This window comes from Amblyomma americanum, chromosome 6 (genome assembly GCF_052857255.1).
Source record: "Amblyomma americanum isolate KBUSLIRL-KWMA chromosome 6, ASM5285725v1, whole genome shotgun sequence".
Taxonomy (NCBI): Eukaryota; Metazoa; Arthropoda; class Arachnida; order Ixodida; family Ixodidae; genus Amblyomma; species Amblyomma americanum.
In genome coordinates this window covers 27,534,360-27,561,529 of record NC_135502.1, presented here as the reverse complement: position 1 = coordinate 27,561,529, position 27,170 = coordinate 27,534,360, and the positions used below count along the sequence as shown (strand labels likewise).

General features: G+C 49.8%; 1 protein-coding gene and 1 long non-coding RNA gene across 5 annotated transcripts in view; one reads left to right on the top strand and one right to left on the bottom strand.

Moving 5' to 3' along the window:
* LOC144136480 (uncharacterized) overlaps window positions 1–27,170 on the top strand; it is a 600,742-nt gene that overhangs the window by 369,205 nt on the left and 204,367 nt on the right. Inside the window, exons 1-2 of one of the 4 annotated variants that reach the window (XM_077668841.1) lie at window positions 3,590–3,680; window positions 5,309–5,352. The exons of 2 other annotated variants lie outside the window; for them this stretch is intronic. The gene's annotated coding sequence lies outside the window, so the exon portion shown is untranslated. Of the gene's footprint in view, window positions 1–3,589; window positions 3,681–5,308; window positions 5,353–27,170 lie in introns of those variants that run through there. One more of the 4 variants, XM_077668840.1, reaches the window with a different exon arrangement.
* LOC144136483 (uncharacterized) lies at window positions 1,476–23,799 on the bottom strand. The gene is made up of 2 exons (XR_013315623.1): window positions 23,237–23,799; window positions 1,476–2,068 (listed from the first exon to the last, which is right to left on the bottom strand). It is a non-coding gene; the product is annotated as an uncharacterized LOC144136483 (long non-coding RNA).

Genomic DNA, 27,170 nt, shown 5'->3' with positions numbered 1-27,170 from the left:
ACTGCGCAAGGACGACACACAAGGAACATTGAACAGCGCCCGTGTGTCTTTCAGTGTTCCCTGTGTCCCGTTCCCGTTCCCTGTGTCCGGCTTCACATGAACCGCCCTTTTCAAAGTTTGCAGGTCTGGGGTTTTGCTACTGGGCCGTCTAGCCGAGATCTAGTGGCGCTGTTACCTTTTGAACTTTTGTGGAGACGTCAGCAGGGAAATTGTCCTTACTTTTCACAGATTTGGAGCACTGCGTGCGTATACTGGCCGCATTGCAGGTTTTTGGTGCAAAAACAATAATCTGACAGCTTTCGAAATGTATGGTAGCTTCACACCGAATGTTTCTTCAATCTCATATTTATGTGCAGCCTGTGCGCGAAGGCACCCTCCTGGGAAGATTGGAAAAGAAGACGCCCGTGCAGGTGGCACGCCCAGCCGACTTTCCCAGCCGCACGAGGGAGCTCCTTCCCGGCCAGTCGGCGGCCCGTCGTGCCGTTACCTCAAGTGGCTTACCCCCTTCCTTTTCATCCGACCGCGGGTTCCCGCTCGCGGCGGCGCTAATCCCTCCCGACGGGGACGCGCAATCGGCGGTTAGCGTCTTCCCCCTTCTTCCCGACCGGGGAGATCCCGCTCGCCCCAACCTCGGTGCCGCCTCCGCGTAGGTGTTGGCGTGCGCTGTTTGTTCCGTCCTGGAGGGCCTCGCGCTGAGCCGATTGCTGGCCCGGAGAACGTTTGCATCGGCTAGGGATCGACCGGGACGCCGCTCTGCATGCGTTCTGCATGCTTACATCGGCCCGCATAGCTGTCTTCTTTTGTGCCCTGCCGGCAACAGTGCGCAACTGCCTGGGTGGCGCCGAGATTTTTTTGCGTTCAGCTTACTTTAGCGTGGCAGTGCAAATATGTAGGTTAAAACACCTCTTAGTTGGTATATATTTATTTTTATGGTAGCAGCTATGTTAGGGAGTTTATTATCCCAGAGCCCTTCGATCATACCAGTTGCAAAAACCTGGTTGTGCCACGTGATCACTTTGAGGAGGCTAACTGACGGTCGCTCCCCCTATGCTGTTGTTTCTCTGCTGTCCTCGTGTTTTGAGCAGCCCGTCTGAACTTCGCAGGTGGTGCGACAGACTGCTATCCTCCTAGTTTAGGCCCCATCAGATACGCCAGATTTTGATACACGGGTTCTGTATGGAGTTTAGCGACTGGGAAAATTGGAGATCGCTGACTTTACGGATGCAAAGTGGACATTGTCGCCGTCCGCTTCATTGTATCTCATGACAGAAAACTTGTGGTAACGTGGTACAAGGGAGCCTGGGAACGGATGGGCTGTGGGATGCGGGGAGGTACGCAGTAGTCGCTGCTTAGTGGGCGACTATTGCGGAGGTTTTACTTAACGTACTTATTCTGTCCTCGAAACGCCTGCGGCGTTGCTTAGGGGTGGTTTTATTTCTCACGGCTTGCAGTTAGGGCTAGTGTTTGGGCGTTGCTGTAGTTCCATATCTTTATTTTTGAAATTTATTGTACAGAAAAAAGTTCATTATACTTGTAGCGGCTATACTAATGCCGCAGGTTAAACGACTCAGGCTATTGCCGTCTGCTGTAATGATGTAATTCGCATATTCTGCCATTGTAAGTATTCCACTGTTGAAAGATGTGAATTAAAACAGCATTCCGTTTTCGTTGTCGCCACCACGAATCATTATGCGCTTTTTGTGTGCGAACGAGGAACGGATATTGATAAGCGCAGCCATAGAATCCCGTTGAATAGGGGGGTATTTGTCGCCGCCGTTCTCCACTCGTATGCTAGAGACCTCTGGGAAGAGTTTTCTGCACTTTTGTTGGGTTGTTGGGTGCCCCGTGTCGGCGCTGCCGTTCGTCTTTGGTTTCAGGCACGTTCCATCACAACCTAATCACGAGACGTGAAACGGCGGGCGCGTTAACACCTATATTTTATGGCTTTGGGTGTGTGGGATGTTTTGGTTCGGGGTTGCTCTGCAGTTTTTGATCATCCGACTCTCTCCTTCGCCGCCAATGGTGATGGCCGTTTTCCGCTGCAACTTAGACGTTTGGCGCTCCACTCCTGTAAAAAAGAACAGACGGAAAATTGTCGGCAGAGTCGTATAAAGAGACGCTGGCAAAGAAAAGCAAGAAAGTGATGCGAAATAGTGTTGAGCCCTCTTATTTTTTTCTCTGTATTTTTCTACCCTTTCTTTCGCCTGGCGCCTCGTTATGGGGGGTTGCGATCAGGGGGCGAGCTAAATCTCCATTGATTACTGGCGTCTGTCTCTTCTCCTCCATCGACGCGTACAGAAGGGCGGGTGCTCGCTTAACCAGCGCCCATCGATTGGCCGCAATCTGTCCGCCGGAGATCGCTGGCATGTAATTCGAGCGCGCGGCGCAGAGGCGTCTTCTCCGGGCGCGCGCCGTAGGGCCGAACAAAGGGGCGCCGGTGGTCGGTAGCTGGGCGGCGGGTGGCGGACTCACGCTGGCACCGTGCCATTATAATGAGCGCCCGGACAAGGCGGTGGGCCGAGGAAAAGCATCGGCACGTAAAGCGCCCGCGGATCGTTAGGCTCCGCGGCGGTAACCGTGGCTGGTCGCAGCCGACATCCTTCCGCTCTTCTCCTGGCGTGGTGCTGGGAAAGTGGGATGGAAGCGCCTTAATGAGCAGCCTCGGTAGTGAGAGAGAAAGAATGTAAGGTAGGTTTGATTTTAAGAATGGCCTCCTTCCGCCCGTTCGACGTCACTTTCTTTTCGGGGCATTTCTTCCGTCTTTGTTACGATAATACAAGTGACGATCTCTGTGTACTTGCTTATTTTATCTATAACTTTTGTAGCCCCCAAGTGTCTCCGTGCGAGGTACTTTTTTCGAGCAGAGCTTGACATCGGCAGCAATACAAAAGCGTGTGTTCTACGCTTTGACCTGCCTTTTTATCGCGCATCTGGCACATACGCGAATGCGGTGCTGATTGTCTGTTGCTTGAGACATAAAAAATTAGCTGCGGTTTAAACTATTGCTGAGCCTGGTTAGAGTCCGAAAGCTGTGGTATATCGGGCAAGTAGACTCCCTTTGTGGCTGCACTCCGCAGTCCGGCTGATGTGGCGAAAACCAATTTTTTTCGATTTTCTTAACAGGTGTTCGGAGATCAGTGGACGGAGTGTGATTGTCTATGCTGTGTCCGTTATTCTCATTCAGGAACAAACTTATTTGCCCGCGACAGGCCGAACCTGAAAAATGTAGTAAGGCTTCCCGGTGTTTTCTTGTCGAATTTCTGTGACAGCCCGTTTTGTTTACTCGAATGCTGCGCCCCCCCCCCCCTTCTTTCCTCACTTGTGATCGTTTGTTGCTGGGATTTCCCTCATGTCTCGCCGGCGAACGACGAGCGGCACGTATAACAATGCGATCCAAGGGGGAAGGCCATTCGTCAATGTTTGCCTGGCTTATGCATGCACGTACGCGCTCGCCAGATTTCCCCGGCCGGGCCTGTTTTACCTGTCGCGGCCACTTGCCAGAGCGAACAATGCTCGTCGAATAGAACGCTTATCCTTGTTTTTGGCTTATTTCGTCGGGCGCTTAGCGATGGGATTGCACGGAGAATAGAGAGTCGCCCGCGTACCGTTTTCGAGCTCGCGCGCTGCCGGCGGGGCTGGTGCGCGTCGTGTTAGCCGACGGACGCTCTCACTCCTGGCCGGTGAGTCCCCAGCATTACGCGTCGTAAACCTGACAGGCTGCCAGTGTTGCACGTCTACTCGGGGATGTTTTCGCTGCAGTCGTGTCCCGACTGTCGTGACTCGTTACAGCTCGCAGGCTGTTGTGGGTGCCGCTCGGGCTACCGCCCGTCATCATTCGGATTGCTACATCACCGTCTAGTGTGTTTTTGGTAACCTGAATGCTCGGGCTTCCTTTTTTTGATGCAGCAGTGTTAAAGGCCACGGTGTTGGCCTTGTCGGCGTTGTGAGCGAAACATCATGAGCATGACTCTGGCAGGTGGTGCCTGCAGAGGGCAAACTAGGAGGCAGGCGGGCCACCTTGGTCATGTGTTCTTGCGGCTTCATCACAACCTGCCTACCGATTAGTAAGCAAACTGCCAAGAGTGGTAGGTGGCTATTAAATTAATGATGTGTCGCTCTGGACCCTTACAAATTTCTTTAGACGGTCTATAGACTGTCCCTAGACTGCTGTCTATAACATCTGTAGACTCTCTATAGACAAGCCCCAGAGAAGTCTATAGGCAATACAAATTCTATAGGCAGTCTATTGACTATCTATAAATTTATGGACAAACACTTTTAGTAAACCTTTTTATAGACAGTCTATCGACTATGAATAGACAAAAAGAAATATCTATTGGAAGGCAACAGAGTCTATAAGAAGTTTGTAAACTTTCTATAGACCACTTTTGAAAGAGGAATAGCAACCTTTGTCGCAGAGGCCCACAGGTGGCAGCATCTGCGATCGCAGGGCAGTAGCGCATCGCTTAACCGCTGCACGACTGCGCCGGGAGCGGTATGAGGACACTCCGATTGGTTTTTCAGTGTAAAGTAGGGAATGACCTTCTGCATATATGTGAATTAACCCACTACGCTATCGCGTCATACCCTTAACGCGGAGCTTAAGTGTCCCCTATATTTTTAAACCCATGTGTGGCTCCGCGCCCCGATGTCACTGCTTTGTAAAACTTGTAAGCGTACCAACTGAAATGCGTGTATATTCGCTCATTATTTTTCGTTTAATGGTTTTCCATGCGGCAGACTTTTTTTTTTACGTTTCTGCACGGGTTTCCTCGTTGTCTGCAGTCATTTGTGTTATGTATGCGAGCGACATGGGATGTCTCGTTTACCACCATATAGGGAGCTTATTTCCATGACTCGTAATTCGGAAGCGACACCGGAGAGTACGCAAAGCCGGCATATAAGTGATATTGTGTTGCAGCTCAACGGGGATCTTATGTCATTGCCGTTATGAGTGTCTTGAAGTAACCTTTGTGCAGTCCGCTCGATGGAGTTTTGCAAAGGCTTTGTTCCCGCCCGTCGGGTTTTTAATCATTTGCCGCCATATGTGGACTGCTACTTTTGAACTAACTGCTCTTGGCTGATTGTAAATATGTTTAGAAAGTATCTATCTTTCCTTTAGTTTGAATGTTTGCTTGCAACATACTACAGTCTAGATCTGGGATCCTGTCAGGCGGCACATCGTGGGGTAAACTTTTGCAATGGAATGCGGAATGAAGAAATGAACACTGTCAGCCAGTTAACGAAAGGCTTGCTCTTTCGTTTATTTTTATTTGCTTCTAAAATGATTTTGCCTTGCTCTTTGCAGGTGGGTTTGCAATTCCTCATTATCGTGCTGACGTCGCAGCAAGTGTGAGTTTGCGCGAGTTCTCTTTTGCACGCATGCCGTTGTCTGTTGCTGTTGAAATGAACGTTGGCTGCCTTCATATCAGTGCACATGTTGTCATGTCGTTCCGTTTTAATTTGTATTATGGAATTCTTTCTTTTCTTACTGCGTCAGGTTGTTTCGTAGTTTCTGTACTTGTGCACTGAACAAACGTGGAAACGAATTGAAAATCTGCAGTCCTTCTTTCGTGCCGGCAGATTTCATTCTGCTGCGTTATATTTGCTGTCTTTTAGATTAAGAGAGTGGTTAATGCAAGTGCAGTTTGTTTTAATACGGCCATGAGTCAGATGTTATTCGCTTCACCACAGCGACACAGCGATGGCTGTGCCTCCTTGAGATTCGTTCACAAGGTTTTGTACCAAGGTCACGGGCTCGAGTCGTGGCTTAGGCAGCCGCATTTTGATGACAGCGAAATCCAATAACTCCCGTGTGCTGCGCGATGTCAGCGCACATAAACGAACCCCACTTAGTCTGAATTAACTCGGAGTTCCCCATAGCCCATGTGGCTCTTGGGGAAGTTAAACCGCACATGCACAAAGCTTAAATGTGGTAGTTTTGTCCGCCGCGTCCGAATTTTCACTAATGAGAAACCGATCAACTTGCAATGTGTACTGGGGGTTTACAAATATATCTCTGGGGATCTTTTAAATCTAGTAAATAGAGGAGCACATTGCGTGATTTTCTTTTTGGGAGTTTACGTACACAAGTTTCTGTTTTTGTGCGTGTTTCTCTGCTCGAGTAGCAGAAAAACTGGAACAGCGGGGTTGCCAATTGTATAAATGCCCTTTGTCGAGTTTCGTAATATGTACTACGTTTACCGCCGGCCTCAATGCACGGTTCACACAATCTGCTTTGTGCGCTTTAGCGTTTTGTGTGCAGGTAAACTGCGGCTTGTGGGTTTTTTACAATGTACTAGTATCGCACTTTTGAACTGAACAGTGCTTCTTTTTGCGTTTCTTTTTTTTCCCGCATTTAAAATGCATCCTGCGCTTCTCCCGAACCCGACTGTAATAATAATAATAATTGGTTTGTGGGGAAAGTAAATGGCGCAGTATCTGTCTCATATATCGGCGGACACCTGAACCGCGCCGTAAAGGAAGGGATAAAGGAGTAAGTGAAGGAAGAAAGAGGTGCCGTAGTGGAGGGCTCCGGAATAATTTCGACCACCTGGGGATTTTTAGCGTGCAATGACATCGCACAGCACACGGCCGCCTTTTGCGTTTCGCCTCCATCGTCAGGTACGATTTCTCACCGGAGAAAAACAGCTACTGTCCCCGCCGCTACCAGGCAGCGCCGTTCCGGTGCCGCCCCTGAATGCAATCCGCGATATCGGGCGGCGTTAACGATGCAGGCGTACAGGCTAGCGCGATTCCAAGGTTATCACTTTCGTTCCTGCCAAAAGGAACCAACAGTTTTATTCTGACGGCATGCCGGTCGCTGAGTCCGCAACAAACATGGCTGTGCGGGATAGAGGTATAATGAGGGAGTAATTGCTGATTGCCATCCACCCGAGCGCGACCACACGGCTACAAAGGAAACCTATACGCTATAGAGGTATATTTCGGCTATCAAAGCTGCTGTATTCGCTCCAGCCTTCATCGGAAAGTGAACCTTATTAGAGCGGTACAGGAGCAGTAGGCTAAGCTTGAAGTGATCACCTTCAAATCGCGTTAGACTGCGCGTACGTCAAGCAGCCGCGGAAAGCTTGCCGATTGAGCTTGTGTTTATTTCTTCCCTGTGGCGATCACGTATTGCTTTGGAGCAGAACGCGTACTCCTGCCGTTACGGTGAGCCTCTGTGCATCGTAAAATGGCGACATTGAATAATTCGCTGCTGGTTTCTCGCGGCATTAAGCAGAAAAAAGGCACGCAAATGAGGCGCAGCAGCAGCTTGTTCTCAAACCGCGGAGTGTTAAAACGTGATGCGCTCGTTTAATGCGCAGCAAGTAGTTGAGCTCGTTTCGTTCCGCAAAGGTTAAAAGGGATGGGGAGCGCAGACGCAGCCGTTGTGGTCGCAGCGAGCGGTGTCATCCTTCTTCGTCAGTGTCGCGTGTAGGTTTTCTTGTGTGTGCAATTGAGCTTTGTTCTGGGGCCGTGGAAACAAGCGTTTGAAAGGGAGGCAACTAAATCTGAAGAAGGAGAGAAAACACTAGCTGGCTCTCTGCCCCGCAGCTTTTAAGCGCGCAATAGATAAACATATATCTACATTATTGCATGTACAATTGTATTGGGTATAAACGTTGGCATTTGGCTGCGCATCAGAGCAATATGCGTGTAACCCGTGTATCGTGCCGCTGTTTTGACATTTTCGAAATGTGTTTAACTGTTTTTGTTCTGTGGGTATTCTTGAAGTGGAGCGATCCGGTATCGCGTTTTTTCGTTTTTCTTTCGCTCTTTTTTTATACCATCAATATTTTAAAGACAACCAAATGTGGGACCATATGCAATTGTGAGCTACGGGAGCATGCATTGAGCATAAATGCGCTGTTTTTTTTTTCAACGGTAATAACAAAGGTCGTTCAAAGGCCACGAGGGAAATTAGTGCGTATCCTACATATACAGGGTGTTTCACCTCAGACTTTACACAATTTTAAAAACCGGGCTTTTTGAGTTAGAAGGGCGCTTTTTTCTACAGAGCAGTGTCAGCGGTGTAGTAGATCAGAATACGGCTAATACGCGCTAACTAGCAGGATGTTTACCTAATATTGGATGGTTAAATTTTTAACTATTACTGTTAGGCCCCTTAATTATCGAGGGGCGTGTAGCCCACCGTAATTAATGTTCATGACAGTTTTTAGAATTACGAAAACGCGCTTACCCTCGAACTGATCGAAATACCCAATATACCCAGCGCCGAGGGTCACCGCGTTTTCGAAATTCTAAAAACTGATATGGATGTTAATTACGGTGGGCCACACGCCCCTCGATAATTAAGGGGCCTAACAGTAATAGTTAAAAAGTTAACCATTCAATATTGGCTAAACATCCTGCTAGTCCTAGCTGCAGGCATTCTGATCTACTACACCGCTGACACTGCTTTGCAGAAAAAAGCGCTCTTCTAACTCAAAAAGCCTATTTTTAAATATTGTGTAAAGTCGTAGGTGAGACATCTTATATAAACATTAATTTTTTTCAAAAGGTGACAGACAATCTCGCTATTGAGAGGCTGTTAGGAAACGTGCAGCCTGGTGCTCTGGTGAGCGGCAAAGTGGCCGTCGTTGGCCGTGTCCTGTCGTCGTGCTATCCCCTTGGGATCTGTGTGTTATGGGGATCATATAATGACTGTATAGAGCGAATACAGCGGCCACAGTCTTGTGCACACCCTTTTCGCAAACATACTAAGCGCAGTGGTAGCCATTTTGGTGACGCCTTTTGGTTGTCATCCGTCGCTCTGTGTTCAAAACACAAGGTGTACTAATCTGGCGACAGCGATCTTTTGAAATGTCACGATTCTAATCGGTAACGTGATGTCCGCTGCGAGCAGCATTTCTCCATCTCCGTTAAGATCAGGCTGCCTGGGAGTGCGAAATATATTCTCTTCAAACTAATTTCCATCCTTGTTGAAGCAGTGCGTTGTTGATTTTGTGTCTTCTTTGCGGGCGCGTAACCTTAACAGAATGTAGCCACGACGACGTCGGATAGGGTTAGCACGTCGCTCCTCTCTGCGCCTTAGCCGCCAGCTGTGAGGTAAGGTTGGGCGCCATCTTTGCCGTTTGCATTTGTCCCAGAACAAAACAAAACCGAACGAAATGCTAACGAGACGCATAACCGTGATAACATGGCTGCATGCATATACGTCAGCCCTTCACTGCTGGTGAGAAACCTCAGATGCGCTTCCCAATATAAGAACACTTCTCATGGATTGCTTCACCTGTATTAAATTATGCTGTTTATTTTCTTATCGACTCTCTCTCTCTCTCTCTCTCTCTCTCTCTCTCTCTCTCTCTCTCTCTCTCTCTCTCTCTCTCTCTCTCTCTCTCTCTCTCTCTCTCTCTCTCTCTCTCTGTTTTGTCGCTCGTTTTCCAGTAGGAGGTACAGGAGCAATAAAAAAGAAGTGCGTACAGCATAGCGCGTAGGCGCCGCGCTGTTCGCATTTCTTTTTATCGCGTCAGTAGGCAGCTTTCTTCATGTGGTTGTCGGTTTAGGGCTGAAGTATTTCCCGACTCGCATTTCCTTTTTTTTTCGCGATTGAGCTGTGCAAAAAAGAAACACACACAATTATGTTTTGTTCTCACACGAATTATCAAAATTCTTTCTTTTTGCAACCAGCTAGGGTGCGCAAGCAAAGGGAAGATTGTATAGTGAATGCACATTCCCGAGAAACACTTTTTCAGCGCGCGCCTGTTTAATGATCTTATATGGCTCGTTGATTCATCTTATGTACGCTTCATCGTCACCTTGTTTTCAGCTAGTTCTAACGTGCTGATCTGTGTGCATACAGTTTTGGTGGTGCTACTCTCGCACAGTGCGTTGTGCGAGAGGGCTGTTTCTTCAAGGTGTTTAAGGCTTCCTCAAATCATATCGTGGATGAAAATGTAAGGAGCTTTTGTTGATTGCAGGAAAATCTAATAAAGCCCTTGTGGCATGAATACATTGTTACTTCACTACTGTCCTCGTGCCACTCGTTATTCGTGCGGCTACAATTGCAATTGTTAGTTGTTGTGAATCTCGCGTTAACCTCTCGCGCAGCTGGATCACACCGGTTGAGCTTTCGTTAATGAAAGCCGCCTAGTCAGCGCCGCGCATGCGCTCTGCAACCGTTGCCGTTTTCATCTTTTGTGATGCGCTAGCTGCCGTTCGCCTTGACATTTAATACTGCATACCTCTGCCCCTTCTTTAGCCGCGCCTTTTCTTAGTGACGTGCGCTGAACAGCAAAGGCGATTCTTTGATGCTCTGCAATGCGTTTGAGAATGGGTTCCAAAGCGCATCTCCTCGCGCTTGCGTGATATCCATTCTGTTTGAAATAGGTCCGGTTCAGGCGACAGGAAAAAGTAATGCAGTCAGATCGTGCGTTTCGACACGTAGATTTGATGCGCATTACGGCACAGAAGTCGCTGTCATAGACCCGCTCATAGACCCGCTGTCATAGTCGTTCATGCTCATTCCCATGGAAAGTATTTAACTGTTTATGTCTCTAGAAACTGTATTGGGCCCACCAGGCAGCGGTGATTATCTTTCGCGGAACAGAGCTCCGGCTTCAGCGTTCTATAGACAACGTTCTATAGCGCCCGTCCTTGTCGCCTCGTCTCTGTCCTCGTCTGTTCAGCGCTGCTTTTCCAGAAAAAGTGTGTGGGTGACTGTACTCAGGTTTCCTGCCCTGCAAATGTGCTTCAGTCATATACAGCCGTCAACCGAATAGCTTGCATTTGATATTCCTTTTTGATGGTACATTGGGAAATACGTAAATGATGAAGCACGGCAAATCTGTCGTGCGTTTTAAAAACGAAGAAGACCTTGTTGCAGAAGCAGCCACGGCCACATATCTGCCTAGGGAATCAACTGGGGGGCGCTACGTGCGTCGCAAAACACTTACATCTATTCCTCATGACGCATCTGCCTTCTGGTGCTTTGTAGGGCCTTTTCTTCCAATATCTAGAACAGGATTCCAGAAGCCCAGATAATTATGGTGCAGCAGTTACACTGACCGAGTGACTTGGAGCGCGAAATTGATTCTTAAAGTAATGGCGTATTCCAACCGACAATCCGGAGCACGTTTTCACGCTCCGCTAATAGAAAAGCGGTTTCGGTGGGCGATTTGGATTGAAACGCTGGGTGCCTATTGGATGCCCCAACACCGGCACAGATTTGGTGCTCCTGCGGTGGTTAGGCCGATGCTGCGGATCGCCGAGTGGAATGCTCCGTAACAGACTGATCGAAATAAACGTCAGTAACTTCACCTAGCAGTGCGCCCTGGTTTCTGTGGTAGTCGACACACTGCGTGGTTTTGCGACAGCGCAGTGATATCTGGTCGAGAGAGCTGGCTACACACACAACGTCGTCTCCTTCTCCGTCGCTCACAAAGGGCGGGACAAAAGAAAAAAAAAACAAAGCGGCCAAGAACCTTTGCGCCGTGACGCTAGTTCATCGACGGCTTTTCTTTTTCCTTTTGTTCCCGATTATTTTTTGTATCTGTCGGTCTCCCCCCCTTTTTTCCCCTCTATCTGGCCTTTTCTTCTCCTCTGGGGAATTACTTTGCCTCCCGCGTCCTGGGCGCGGACACTCAACAAGATGGGACGTCCTCAGCGGCGCTTGATCCTCGAGCCGGCCCCGCTCCGCTGCTGCGACGCCGGTCAAGCTGACGGCGCGATAAATTTCGCCGGCACGTCGTAAAAGCGTAATCCTCCTTCCCTGCGGCCCCTTCGCATAGCGTCCGCCTGTCCAGCCCGGGCGCGCGCTCCCCTCGGCGATCTCACAATCCGCGCGCCGGCTGGCATCAGCGCGCACCGGCCGTCGTTCGCCGACCGTATTTCGCGGCCCGGACAGCGCCAGTATGGAAACGCGAAATGAACGACTATTCTGGAAACGCCCATTCTTCTTTTGCAGCACCTCTCCTAACTCGCCGGCACTTCTCGCATAGTGCATTTCCACCGCACTGCGTGTGCGTTCGTCGGCTGCCGTCCTGTTCGTCGGCGCTGCGGTCCGGTCCGGTCCTTTCATCCCACGCTCTCCGACTCGTCGCTGGGGCATGCCGTCCTACTGTGTACTTCGATGTCTGTTATGGATGAGCGCGGGACGGGCGCCGGGTCGGGCAGGTTCTGGCATGTAGGCGGTGTACACGCGCGGTGTGCATGCGTACGTTCTTGCCTCACCTTTTGTCGACTGTTTTCTCTTTTCTTCCCGGCTCCCCAAGGATGCGTGCTGTAGGGTCTGCTTCGTGCTGGATGCTTCTTTTTCGTAATCGATCTGTTTGGCGCTTGGCTGCGGTTATAGGTGGCGTAGGATCCTTGTCAAACGGCTTTTCTGTTAACAGACGCGTTTAGAAAGGCATTTGCGCTTCATTTTCGTTCGCTGCAGGTCCTTGCGCCTCATTCGAGCAGTGCTAGGAAACGACCATTGGTCGGTTATTTTTTCTCTCGTGTTGCAGGCCCGTACTTGGGCAGTGAAGGCTGATGATTATGGAAAAGCTGTAGCCCTATAATTCGGTACTAATTGGTTTTGTTTTTTTTTAGGAAACGAAATGGCGCTGTATCTGTCTCATATATCGGCGGACACCTGAACCGCGCCGTAAGGGAAGGGATAAAGGAGAGAGTGAAAGAAGAAAGGAATAAAGAGGTGCCGTAGTGGAGGGCTCCGAAATAATTTCGACCACCTGAGGATCTTTAACGTGCACTGACATCGCACAGCACACGGGCGCCTTAGCGTTTTGCCTCCATAAAAACACAGCCGCCGCGGTCGGGTTCGAACCCAGGAACTCCGGGTCAGTAGCCGAGCGCCCTAAACAGTGAGCTACCGCGGCGGGTATTATTCGGTACTACATATCAGTTTTCTACTTCCGCAGGTGCTTCCGCTCATTATTATTGTTGTCATAAGCACCATACATTCACCGAGCTGTTTCTTAAGTTTGCTTTCTCATGCCTGTTATGGTTGTCTTGTCTGCTCCAAGCATTGTATCGTACAGGAACGCCTTGACTGCCGGGTCGATGGATAGTGCTGCGGGCAGCTGTCCTGTTCTGGAGTCGATATGTTTGGGAGCTCGAACGCGGGCCATAGATCCTCTGTGATTCGCTTTAGTTTCTTCAGCCGGTAATGCGTCTGTTTACAGCCTAAAAGGACGGCGTGATCTGCGGCCCAGAGTCAGATGTAGCGAGGAGGTTTGGAAATTTGTTAAAATAACGTGGCTGCAGCTAGCATGAATCATCGGAGGTGAATGGGAGAGGCGGCCTTTGTGCTGCGGCGGACTCAACTTTTTCTTACTACGATGGTGGAGGTGATGGATCCGAAAATGACCGTGTTTGCAGGAGACTGCGCGACCCTGCATGGTCTGGACGGCACTGCGGCTTCTAGTGGCGGTCAATTTCTTTGTGTGACCTCTATAAAAACCTTTCTTACTTGACAATAAACCTTAGTTGTTGTGTGGTTGTTAAATGGCCCACGAGAGACCATTTGCGGTAACGCGTTGTCTTCGTAGTTAACATCGGCAACAGCAGGGTGATTATGAGGGTAGTCCTTCCTCTGCAGTTTTCTTAAATGGTGGAAATCTTGTATGACTATGTAACACAGTGGTGCGCGCGTTCTCGTTGGCAGCGATATGCGTAATACAGAAATTTCTGCTATATGTACTGTAGGCACAAGCCGCCTCTTTTGCGAAGAATGGATTGGTATGTCGTTCTTTAACAGGTGTTTTGAAATTATTACACTTCTTTGTTTCTTCTTGTATTTTTGTCTCAACGATGCATCTTCTGTGTCGCTTTCCTCATATGGGAATAACTCGTACTGCATCATGTTTTTTTCTGATGTCGGTGACAGGTAAACTACGGAGGCAACTCTTGCGCCGTATTGTCGTGTTCTCCCTAATGACTGCTCACGACTGTTCACAGAGGCTCGTCCCACGTATTGCTTTCTCCTGGAAGATAGGTGCTGCCATCTTTTGAGAGTATGCGCCAGTGCTTATCGTCATTAAAGCTCGTCGCGTTGGTTTCAGGAAGATAAATCGATCCAACCGCCTTTTACAGCGTGCCAGAGTGGTAAATTCGCGCGACCTTCTCTCTTCCTGGAATACCGCTTCGCCTGAAGCTTTGAGCATCTGCGTACGCCGTCGCAGCGTCACCGCGGCTTAGCTGGGCAACTTATTTAGCTGCTCGAAGTGATCAGCAGCTGATGATTATTTTTGTCATGTTGTAATACATCAACCAGCTAGGGGTTTCTCATCGTTGTTAACACTGACTGGTGTAAACAACACGCTGGCGTTTGAAGATGTATTTGAAGCGCCTCCCCCCCCTCTCTCTCTCTCTCTATAAGTTAGCAGTAGAGGTCACGTGACGGGCCGCAAGAGTGCCGAAGAAAAAGCGCAGGGAGGGAAATCTCCAAGGCGGCCTCATCTGCGGCGGTGGGATCCTCGCTCCTCAAAAAGGCGCCCCGAGCCGGCTCGGTCAGCGGGAGGTGAGGCCCCGAAGAAAGTTAAATATTGACCCTGGGGCCGGCACGAACGACGCGCTAAAGGACCCAGGACACGTCTCTTGGAAATTTGGAAGCTGCTGCAGTCGTGTCCCGGCGACGCGGTGGCAGCGAGAACCCGAGTTTGTTTACGAGATAGAACTGGCTGAATAAAACATGGTGGCCCCCCGGCCGGTTCTCCCGCTGGGGAACGAAACGAGCAGGACCACTGGGTCTCGGCGGATGCCGTGTCGTGTAGTCCGCCTCCTCCTCCTCCCTTTGGGAGGCGGGTCGTCGCCTGCATTTCTTGTCCCGGACAGAGGCGTCCCCGTCCGCTTGTGTTTTTAGCGGGTCACCTCTTGGCGCTTAGCTCCCCTGCGGCTCTTTACATGGCTCTCACTGCCTTTCAGTGACGAGCGGACGCCACGTTTTACGTCTCCGAACGCGTGGCGCAGTGGCGCGCCAGAAAAAAAAAAAGTTGATAAAAGAGAGGAAAACGTATATCTTGGCTGTGTCTGCAGACAGTGTAACGGACAAAACAAAGTGTGTAACGGACGGATGACAGCGCTTTGGTCTGAGTTTTTTTTTTTTTTCATGGAAAAAGATACTTTCAAGCGAATTTTAGGCTCTGGCTGTTTTCATGCCTTGTCTTCGAGTGCAGCTCACTTCAGCAGCAATCCGCATACACCACACAGCGCTAAGGAGGTCGTGGTCACTGGTTACTAACGCCTTCGTTGAACGCTATACAAACGGTGACCGCAGCGATGCGGCTGCAGCGATTTTGGACGCAGACCCGTGGTCGCGTCTCAGTTTCTCTCAGAGCTCTGAGCTCTAGTGGAGTATACTGATGGCTTTGTTGGCGTACTATGTTACCTGAAAATGCAAGAAGCAATATTGAGTTACTCTTCGCTACTTAGTACCTGTTAGACGGAGAAGCCAGTGTCATTATCCGATAAATTCTCACAGAAGTCTTGCTGTGCACCAAAACATTATTTCGCTGTTGTGTTTTCCGTCTTACGTAATCGTGAAGCTCAAGGAAGGAATTTTCTGGGTTCCCAGTGGCTGTTTTACCTTGCAAGCGACCGTGCGGTCCTGTTCAAATCGAGTACAGTAGGGAACAACCGTTTTGTTCAGAACTGTGAATTTTCTGCCTTTTCTTTCCCACTAAATTTGTGAATGATTTTCGGATGTTGTACGCCAAGAGGCAACCTAGTTAAAAGAAAAGGAAAAAAAAACTGCGTTTGTGACTCGTAACTACGGAGGAACCAGTACATGAACTCTCAATCTTTGTTCCCCCTCATATTGCTCGCGGCTATACATTTCTTCGGCGTTGTGTTTATTTTTTTTTTAGCGGCGAAATGCTACCCTATTTTGCACGCCTTCGCGAAGCCCGTTGCAGCGCGGAGGTTCTCTTTATTTTTTCCAGGAATTAATTCCGATTCTCTGCGGGCGAACAGAGTTTCGCGACTAGCTCGTTAGCTTTTGACAGGACAAAAGCCTCGCGACCTTTTCACTTCGCAGGCAGCGGTTTCTCCCGAGGCGTTCATTTTGTACGCAAATCTGTTAAAGTGTTGGCGCCTTCTCTTTTCCCGGGGAAATTTGCTACTCAAATTGAGGCTTCGCATGTAGCTTTGGTTGCTGTGCATTGTGTTCCCGTGGTATTCCGAGCAGCAGCTTCTTTTCCATAGTGTAACAACCCGATTGCGAGTCGAGCCCCGAGTCGGGTTCCTTGGGCGGTCTGCGGCTGTTCACTATTTAGTACGCTGTTTGCGAATTCTCATCGTGTGCTCTTCACATAGCGACGTTACGTAGAGAAGCTAAGCGGCCTACTGTGTAAGTTTTTCGTTTGTACCTTGCGGGAAACAGGGGTCCTTAAAGACTGCTCAACCGCGCGGTGGGAGGGATGGCAGTCTATATAATGTTAGAGATATTCTTTTTATACAGCAAGATATTTTTTTTTTTAGGCAGGAAGTTTAGCTGGCCGTTGTGCATTCCTGTGCTGGCATGCAAGGCCATTTCCCGTTCGTCGAGGTTTATTTTCGACGGCTAACTCCCTCCGCTTACCAATCCTGGCGCAGACCACCTTTTTCTAGGATAAATTTATTGATCCGTCTACAAGCAACAGTTATGACTTGGAAATTTTGTCAATATACTTCTGTCTTTCTTCACCTTTCGTAATTTTTGCTTGAGCCTTTTACACAGATGGCGTTTTGGGCCCCGCTAATTGCGTTCTCTCTCTGACATTGTGAACACCCATTGTGACCTTTTTCTCTCCCCCCCCCCCCCCCAACCCTAGGCGCTGTGTGGCAGGCTTGGCTTGAGTGCCCTTTTTCAGGCCGATTCTTTCGCTTATCCGTTCTTGAAATTGGCCTGGCCGTCTCACGTTCAGCTGAATATGCTGCCTGTTACTGCAAGATGAAACAAACAAAGAAAAAGCAGGCCGCAGTGCCATTATACCGGTCATGTCAGTGAAGGGCTGTTTCGAGCACTACGATGGCGAACCTCGGTTTGTTGTGTTCAATTTGGAGCCTTCCACTGCGGCGTCTCTTTGATCTTCCTCTTTTCTTTCCCGCCTCCATTTTTTGCTCACAACATGCTTATACTCTCCTTTCGTAACAATGGAGATTTTTTAATGCGATAGCGTTAAAAACCTTGTTTTTTATGAAAATGTGTCGGTCATGAAATTCCGCCATTGGCTGGAGAGAAGTGATGTCACCAGAGCGAATAATTTCGATTGGGTGGAGATAACCGAGGTCACCAGACCGGAAATGGTGTCACCTCCGGTTAAGACATCAACGGCTTCTAATGCTATCGCGTAGACAGCATATTATGTAATTAGGCGTCCCGGTCAATTTTGTATGCGTCGCAGTGCCTTTTTTTGGAGGCAGCATTTCGCTGTAGTCAGTGCCAAACCTCGAGCGATCCGGGATTACCGTTACTGGTCGCACTCGTTTTGTGGAGTTACATCGTATGCCTGGTTTTTGTAGTTACATTGCTTTTTGGAGTTGCATTGGTTAGTTGCTACATTGGTTTTTAGAGGACCTGGACGTTATATAAACTGGCCTCAGCTAATTCTGCTGACTTGGAAATAACTTATCTTTCGTTTGATGGGCTCTAACCCTCTGTTTGGAAAGCGGGTGCGGCTGGTGCTTTCAGTTTCCTGCGTGCTCATGAAACAGCAGTGGTCTCATAAAACGTGCAATCTACAGCGTACCCAGTGTTAGCCCAGCGTGGTTGTACCGAGCGTCTCGCGGCCAGTGGGCTTCGGACGGCGCAGTCGTTGCGATAGCGAAGGCGTGGCAGAGAGAAAGAACGCAGCAAGCAATTCTTGAACGTGGCCGCCATATCGCCGCGTCGTTCGGAGTTGTGTGCCGCCGCGTCTGCAGGCTGCATCCACGCGGCAGTGGCTAAAGCGGGCATGCGCTTCGCTCGGTGTCCGTGGTGGCCGGGCTCCGATAACGGGCCGCGCGACGGCCGTTGCGAAGGCAGGGCTCGGCCCTGCGTCTTGGAGTCGCACGGCGGAGCGCTGCGCGGTCCGGCGCGCCCAAATAACGGGGACAAGGAAAAATAAGGGAGCAGGCCGGGCTGCTCCGGGGCCGATGTTTCCCCCTTGCTCTCTCTCCGCAGCGTGGGGGGAGGGGGGGGGGGGGCGATTTTGAGCCGAGCCATTTCCCTAGGCTCCCGGTGCGCTTTGCGTTGGCCCGCGATACCGGAGGTTATTAGGGGATCGAGGTCCAGGGGTGGGAGAAGCCGGGCGCTGATGCGGTCCGAAGGGGTCGCGCCGCCGTCGCGCGCGTTGCGCAGCTGCAGCGGCGACACGCGGCGCAGACCGATATGCCGTCATTAGTTATACGTCCGCGTCCGGCCCGGCCTGTCAGGCGCAGTCGTTCCGCGGGGTGAGGGGGGACGCCGCCTCGCGGCGCAGCCACCGGTCGCGCCAGCTCCTCTCCTTGGGCCGGCGAAACCACTTCTTGTTATTTCCCGGCGGCCGTCGTCATTCCGTTTTGCGATAAAGACGCGGCGAGCCCGCTTGCGCTTGTTTGCGGGGAGGGCTCTGCCACCCACTCCGGCTGCTTTCTGTGCGCAGCACCGTTCGCTGGGGCGGCGGCAACTCCACCCTGGGCGTCCGCGCCGCTGTGCACCGGCGGTCGTCGGAGCCGTGTGTTTGTTTGGCGGGCCCGGTGTCCGAGCGTGGCTGGCTCCCCCTTTCTTTTTTGCCGGCCGGCCTTTGGGGCGGGCATTTATCAGCCGCGAGATGCCTGCCGCCGAAACGGTAATGATGGAGATGGCCGTTCCCTGCGTGCGCCGCACGCCCCGTGCACCGGCGGCCGTTGCCTGTAGCCGTCGTATTCCTTCTGCAGTTCTGGCTGCGATGTGCGCATTCGCTGTGCCACTGCTATAATGTGCAGTCTAAACACGGGCGCGTGCGTACTCTCGGCTCCATCTTTCGCTGGGGTTGACAGAATCGTTCCTGAGCGGGAATGCAGAAGGAATTACGTGCGTTGATTTCATATTCGTGTTATTCTAAGGTTGGTTGTCTTTGAATTTCTTTCTGTACGTGCTGAAGCCCTGGATCCTCGCAGTTTGAGTGAAGAAGGTTCAGCGCTGCATTATTCGTTCGTCTTCACTTCATCACGAGCATATGCTCAGCATTGTATCAGCGTGCATATTGTACATGGAGAGGAGGACATTGCTCCTCATTGTGGCTTGTGTGCATACGAAATGCAGACGGTGCCTCATGCATGGACTTTTTTTGCTTCTCAATTCTGCGAGCGCTGTGGCGGCATTGGTTTGAGCGTTGCTTCACGTGTTCTGCACCGAGCAGCTGTGCGGTCCTAGACTTTATAAGTTAAGCTGTTTTACGATCTCCAGCTACACTTTGAACAATGCCGTATTTTTAAGCGCACCCCTGCTCTCAGCCACTCGATACAAAGGGTCTCCATATGTCTTCCGGCATAATTGGCGCGCATTTTTGTTAAAATCCGTGGCCCGTGCGCTTACGACGCTAAGCTTTTGAGTATTAAATGCATCATGGAAAGTTCTTCACGTCAGGTGTTTCTGGTAGTTGCCGTAAAACAGTTTTGCTAATTAGCCGGATATATAGACTCCATTGTAAACGCGTTTTCTTCGAGCTGGTGTGTTCAAGTCTGATGTCTCTTTATTACCGTTGGGTTATGTATGATCACTCCGTAAACTTCTAAGGAGCCCAGAGTCCGTACCTTTGCTTTGTTCCACTCTGCGTTCTGAGTATAATTGACTTTCCGTTTAGTTGCCGCGGCTGCGTTTTTATCAGAACGTCAGTACAGCTTATTGGCTTGCCCTGAGCTTGGAATACAGCAGAGGGATTACGAAGCACATTGCGGGCTTTTAAGCTTTTTTGGAGTGGCGGGGCAGTCGGCTGCTGTGATGCGGCGCCCATGTCTTTCGAGAAGGCGTTGCACGTAATTGTATGTCGTCGTCTTTGCATATCCGTGACGAAACGAAGGCTTCCCTGCTTTTCCGTTCATCATCCGTCCTGACCGTTCTGTGCGTTCTTGGCACTGTGGTCAGGGCAGGGTTAAAACCCTACCTTAAAACAGCTCGTATACCTGAGGCGAGTGCGTATACTTATCCTGTACGTCACCTTTCGTACAGTGTCTTCGGTCGTCACCAGGCACTTCTTTCAATTTACTTTCACATAAAGTGCGAAGGCAAATACGGCGTCCAAGCTGTCGCTATAATTACATTTCTTCTTAAAGAAACCTGCATCCTTCGTTGAGCGACTTAGCCGGGTTCAAGATGGCGGGCAACAAGCTCGCAGCTTGACGACTTACCTCGTGGGCTGAATGAACTCTCAACATCAAAAGTAAGGAACGCGAACTGCCAGACGCATAATAGACGCGCTCGCCGATTACAGTACTTGCGTTTTGCCGAGCAAAGGAGCCCAGGAACGGAAAGCAGGCTTCACGTCTGAGCCAAGCAGTGCGTAGTTCTCTAGGGTTATTGCCGCACGGCGCAAGAAACTTTTATTTGTGCTTGATACGTCGCATAGCCCGATGACGTCACATGCGTGCGTGTCTTGTTATAACTGGTATACTATAGCCATCGTTTACTTAGTTGTACTGTCGTTTAATGAGCATAATTTCTTAGGGGGAATTGGGTAGCTGTTGGCTCACGCAAACTACACATCCTTCGTGGAATGGCATGGGCACTGGCTGCACCGCATTGCCGTCAGCCTTGTGTCGCGCGCAAAACTGTAGCTGCAACAAGTGCTCATCTTAAAATAGTGCGCAGCTTACGTTGGGACTCTGTTCTTGTTGACTCGAAATTTTTACAGCCCTGAAGCTGTAAGGCATCGCACATTTTTCATCGTCGCGTGGTAAAGTTATTTGCCATTTTACTTTTGCTACTATGCGCTGAGGAGAGGCTTCGCGCGCACTCTTCCAACTCCGCGTCTTTTTTTTTTTGTTATATGTAAGCATGCGTCAGGCTTTTTTTATTATTTAATTTGTGCCTAAATTGAAATTCGTATTCCTTAGTCACCATGTTTCGCGCTGTCCTCGCCGCAAGGGACTCCTTCTTGGAAAGTACACAGAACAGAATGCCTCTCGCTAAGTAGCTGAATTTTCACAACACGTCTTAATCTTCCTGTACAGACCGCATGCGAGAGCATCGACTCAAATCAGTCTCATGCTGATATATCATGAGTCCCTTTTTCATTAAAACGTTTGTGAGCGTGAAATAACTCAAACGATTTTGCAATGATTGAGTATAGCGCACCGCTGAGCGCGCTAAGTGTGAACGGGGTACATGCTTTGTGAGGTCTCTTTATCCTTTCCTTTCTGTCGCATTTTCCTCGTTGGTTTGGCCTCGGGCTGGCGACTGCCAGCCATGACCTTACAGAGGTCCGCTGCTAATGAGATAATCGGAAGAAACGAAAGGAAAAAGAAATTTAAAAAAAATGCGGGCCCCGGTCGTGACCCGTTTACAGTGTGCTTTCTCATAGATGATGGGAATTACGTGAAGGCAGAAATTTGCATGACACCCTTTGCGCAAATAGCTTCGGGCAGCTTCGTAAATGCGCACGCATGTGATCGTTTCATTTATTTCTCTTTTCTCGATAGCTTTCTTTCGCTTCGTTTTAGCGAGTAATGAGGGACAGGCACTCTGTAGCAGCGCTTCAAACGACGTGATTTATGCGCATACCGCAAGAATACTTTTTTTTCCCTACTTATGCCTCTCCGGTTCGCTTTCTAAAGCAATCGTAGCAGATAACTAGTCTGTCAGGTTTGCTGTGCAGCGCGTCTTCACTGATTTATCACTCACACTGCCTGCGCCATTCCTTCCATGTTTATCGTAATTTCCTTGCAACCATTGACGCGACGTGCAGAAGACGCTATTCCATGCGCACCAGCCACCAAATGCTTTCTGCCTGTCACTTAATTCGAAATTGAAAATTGGTTTTGTGGGAAAGGAAATTATGCAATATTTGTCTCACATCTCGGCGGACACCTTAACCACGCCGTAAGGGAAGGGATAGGTTTAGGAGATTAATTTGCCTTGTTTCGGTATGGTTATGATACAGTTCGTTGTATTGTTATTCTGCGTTGTTTTATTTTTGGTTGTATTTCCATAGTTAATTCCAGTGCCTTTGCTTTACACTTACTATAAGTTGTCTATTTTACGATCTTCACCAAAATGATGTATTTTTTGAACTGTTATTACTAACCCTATTTTGCCCTCCTGCAACAATCCCAAATGGGATTAGCAGTATGTGTAAATAAATAAATAAATGATAGAGTAGAGTGAAAGAAGGAAGGAAGAAAGAGGTGCCGTAGTGGAGGGCTCCGGAATAATCTCGACCACCTGGGGATCTTCAACGTGCACTGACATCGCTCAGCACACGGGCGCCTTTGCGTTTCGCTTCAAACGAAACGCGGCCGCCGCGGTCGGGTTCGAACCCGGGTACTCCGGATCAGTAGCCAAGCGTCCTAACCACTGAGCCACCGCGGCGGGTAGCTAATTCGAGCAGAGTTTGAAGTTAATTTTAATTTTTACAGAAAACAGAACAAGCATTTCATTTCTGTAAACAATAGCGCATTTGACTGGTATACGTGCAAACCTTCAGCCGATTTAAGATCGGTATATAGCTCGCTTAACGCTATTGTGTTGAGCAGCATCAGTCTCGATGCTTTCATCGTGCTCCGATTCTGTTTGAGTCCAGCAGAAGCCGGATTCAAAACTCTTCCTTTGATGTTCACCAAATTGGACATGAAGAAGAGGCGAATCAGCCAGTGGTGGAACGTTGTTAGGTAAATGATATTAGAAAGGAAAGTAAAATGAAGATTGTAATTTATAAATTCTGAAACACGTCTTTAAAACAGTACAGATGCTATTTTCCCGTTTTCTGGCGCTTTCCCGAACATCTGCTTGTCCAATTCCTGTACCCGACGCTCTTCTGTCACGTGCAGGGGCTTCGGCTCGCTGTATAACGTTATTTGCTCTGGCACTTCTGTTTTGTTTTTGTTTTTGTTTTCTAGTATGAAATGCTGGCACCGACAACTCAAAGGAAGTTAACAAACCGCGTATTGTGATACGTGGCATATGCTGCGAAACTGCATCAGTGTGTTGCAAAATTCAGGGCCTCAGCAGAGTGCAGAATTTCTATCCCCTAGAAACATTTGTATGATGAGCCAACGTGCAAGCTTGCTCCAAAAATACGCTTTTTTTTTCACACACATACAACACAGATAAAATGCGTTCAGTTGCTGCACTTACGTGTGTAGTCATCGTCGGCGCATAAGGAGATACTGCGCGCCAGCTGAGCCTCCGTTCGCTGCGGAGAACTTCCAACGAGCACGATTTTCTTCCCCCTTCCTAAATGTCACACCTTAAGACATTTGAATGCGATGCGCAGTTGTATTCCGGAGTGCGCTGCTGACTGTTGCGGTGGCATCACCGTCTACCGTATTGCTGTCGTGTTACTGGGCGCAATAAAATGGTGGCACGGGCGAACACCGAAGATCCCAGCGACGAATTCGCGCCCATCGCAGGCGGAAGGAGCGGCGCTGCTTTTTCGTGCACCTGGGTCCGGGCATTTTTCTTCTCCGTCTTTTCTCTCTCTCTCTCTTATCTGTGGCCATTCATTGTTTCGCAGGGCGGCGTGAATTTATTTCTTCACGTGTGACGACCGGAAAGGAGCTCGGCCGGGAGAGGGGGTACCCCGCGCTGGCCTTGCGTGTCGACGCCGAAGGTTTTAATTGGCGGGGGCCCTTGAACGTGTCCGCCACGCAAGAGCCGATCGCGGAGCCTGGCAGCGCCTCCCTCCCTCTGCCCGGCTGCTGTGTGGAAAGGAGAACCTGTTTTAATTGCCGATGCGGTCGCTGGTGTGTTCTCCTCTCCTTCTGCGGGGCTCCAGGGGAGAGGGTTCTTTTGTCTTTCCGATGTGCATGACATGAGCCTGTCACAGCTGTTGATGGCGAGGGTGTGCTTTGGACATTAGCGCTACAGCTGTGTCAACCGCGCGAAACAAAACGAGCTGGACGAGATTTGCGAGCCGAACGGCTGTCCGGGCTGGATCGCCAATTTGCCCCTTCGTACAGTTACGTTCTGTTCTACGGCACGTCAGGACGTATACGCTGATCGTGGTGTGCCCTGTAGGAAGACTGGGCCGTCTCTCGAGTGGCCATTCTTCGCACCATTTTATTCGTTCGTTCGTCGCTCGCGTCCCGTCCCGTTCGTTATTTGCGGCAGCGGAAGCTCACTTGCGGTTAGCGCGTTCCACGTACGTTTTAGTTAAGCACAGCGAAGCGGAATGCAACTTTGCTTACGCGCTGACCGCGTATCCTCCTGTGGGTGACGTGCTCACGCAGAAATATGCGTGAGAATAAGGAAGTCGCCGGAGCGCTTTGCCTTCTGGTGGCTCCCTATACTGCCACACCACTGGATTAGCGTGGCGAACGACTAGCTAACTAAATAATGGTGTAATTGTAGGTCCAATGAAAGTCTTCACGCGTTATCATTACAAAGATAATAGCTATAGGGGTTCACACGGAAGCGTCTGGAGCCGATCTTAAGGATTATTTAAATTGCCGCGCTATACTATGTTTTTTGCTTCTCGTGCCGGCCAGTCGGAAACTCACATCGTGCTTTTTTAGTTGCTCATTGCGGGAACGGGCTCGTCTTCTCGAGATTCCAATACACGTGATGGTCTTCCATGCGCGTAGAACAACGCGCCAGAACTTTTCTCCCGGCATCCGGCCGGCGTGATGTTCTATTTTTTTATTTTCATTAGAATCACAAAACAGCGCGGTTAACGTACCCCGTTCTGTTTCTTCAAAACACTTTAGCTACACAGCGTAATGGCCGTTGCGAAATGCTTTCCAAGATACCTAGCTTTAGGGAAGAGTATACGGGCCACGATGCTGCAACCTTGAAGCGGGCAGGAGATGTTTCTTTTAAGCGTCTTCGGAGGCCGCTACTCTGTGGGCGTCTAACTGCCACTGTTTTCTTGGGTGAAGGGGTCAAAAGTGTGACGACAACTGGCGCTTGTCTTCTCACTGTGTGCGTCTGTATTTCAAGCCCTCGTTACCAAAGCGCTCTGTCTTTTTTTTTTCTCTCTCTCTCTCTCTCTAAAAAAAGAACGAACGAATGAATGAATGAATGAACGAACGATAAAACGGCTCGCAGAGGGGTGAGGGTCTCTCGCGGTCTGCCACGCGCGACAGGCGGTGTGGCGACACCTGCGTGACACGGCGAGATGGATGGCGCGGCGGCCGGCGCCGGTGGCGTTCGGCCCCGTCATTGGACTCGCCGCAGACCCCGGGCCCGTGACGGGACCGCCTCTGTTATGCAAAGCCACGCCCCGCAGCCCAGCGCCGCGCTCTATTTTGATCCAGCTTACGTTCCCACAAACAAGCGCTCGGGGAAAGGAGGGGCGAAAAGAATATTTGCCTACCCGCTTTGCGATTCCGCTCGTCCGCGTTGTGAGGCTCCGGCTGCATGTTGCGCATGCGACACTGTGTATGCCATTACGTTGTGAAACTTAGCCTAGGCCGATTGGATGGTTTGAAACGGCGGTAACGGAAAAAAAAAGGAAGGAAGAACACAGCTTTTCAGCGCTTGCTTCGCGCACTTGCATCAGATGGCTTACCGCGGCTGCAGTGCCGAGCAAAAACACTATTCGCTATATGAGGTAATTTGAAACACGCTCGTTTTGTTATACATACTACGGTTGTGAAAAAAGAGATTATCAGTAGAGAAGCCGCAGCACCATGTAATTTCACTCTCGGTGCTCAGCTCAGCTGGCCCGTGAGGAAAGGAGTGAAGGAGGGAATGAAAGAAGCAACGGTGAAAGAGGCGCCGTAGTTTGGGGTAGAGCACTGCACAGGCTTCTGCCGACCCTAAAGCCCGGGCTCGGCTATGGGCCCGGACTGGAAAATGCGCTGTTTTTCTTGGCCAGGGTCGGGCCCGGGCGTCGCGGTGTGTGTACGGGCCGGGCTCGGACACGTTAGGCATTTTATCGGAAACCTAGCGGCAAGGATGAACAAATGCTTGCGACATGACCTAAGAAGCAGCTGTGCTATTTTGGGAGGAAGTAGCGGGGGTTGTTGCGTTGTTCTCACGGGAGGAAAATTACTAAGTGCGGTCTAGTTTGTTTTGGCTTGCTGCGCTGAATGTGTAGTGCAATCACGGCCCTAAAATGTCGTCAGAGATGGTTTAGTTGGTACGGAAGGAGAAAAATCTTAAATTCGTCATGTGTAATCCACGTTCGCGATTTGTAACCTCCTTAATGCACAGATTACACCCTACCCAACTAAATCTTCAGGAAATACGTAGGAGCACAAAAATACGAACACGGGCATGTAAGCGAACGGGACGAGCAATACATCCTACGGAGAGGAAGGGCCTGATGGGCATTAATGATTACACGGAGCTTGCGTTTTGTCGACTTCACTGATTATCTTTGTTGCAAGAAAAGATCGTCGAAAAGATCTGTTGCATCGCGCTTATGTAGTCGCCACCCTATGATTAAGAGCTACGTTCTAATAGAGAGAGACATCCCATCCGCTGCTATGGGTACTCAAAAAACTGCTCAGTGTTGTTGGTTGAGCAGTTCTTCGCATACCCAGAGAGGGTATCTTGAGTGCACATTCATTGATGCCTGAGTAGGACTCCCAGACATCTATGAATGTAAAGCTTTAAATAACCCATTCCGTTTGACCCGCCTCGGGTCGCCGCATTCAGGAGGAGTGCAATGGAACTGGGGACTTACTGTAGGCCCTACACCGAGTGGGGGATGAGTAGAGAAGAAATGAAGTCTGCAAAATTTTAGGTTAGATTTGAGTGCAAAACGCTCTTTATGAGCGTGCAGTGCTAGTCCGGCTGACGAAGACAACGACTACACGCCCAATCGGGCCGGGCTGCCGGCGGCGGGCCGCCCCTGCTTTCCAACGCCGTCGCCTTTTTTTTTTAACCTCGTTTCGGCTACTCATCGTGAAATATATTTGCATACTCTATCTTCCCTCAAGAGTCATTCTCCCTATGCTTTCATTAACGAGCAGAAAGCGGCCGGGCTGCGTATTTTTGGGACGTTGGGTGGTAGTTTCATTAAGGAAAATTTATTACTTCGTTTTCTATTTCGTGTAGCACCAGCGGTGGCTCAGTGGTTATGGTGCTCGGCTGCTGAACCGAATAACGCGGGCTTGATCCT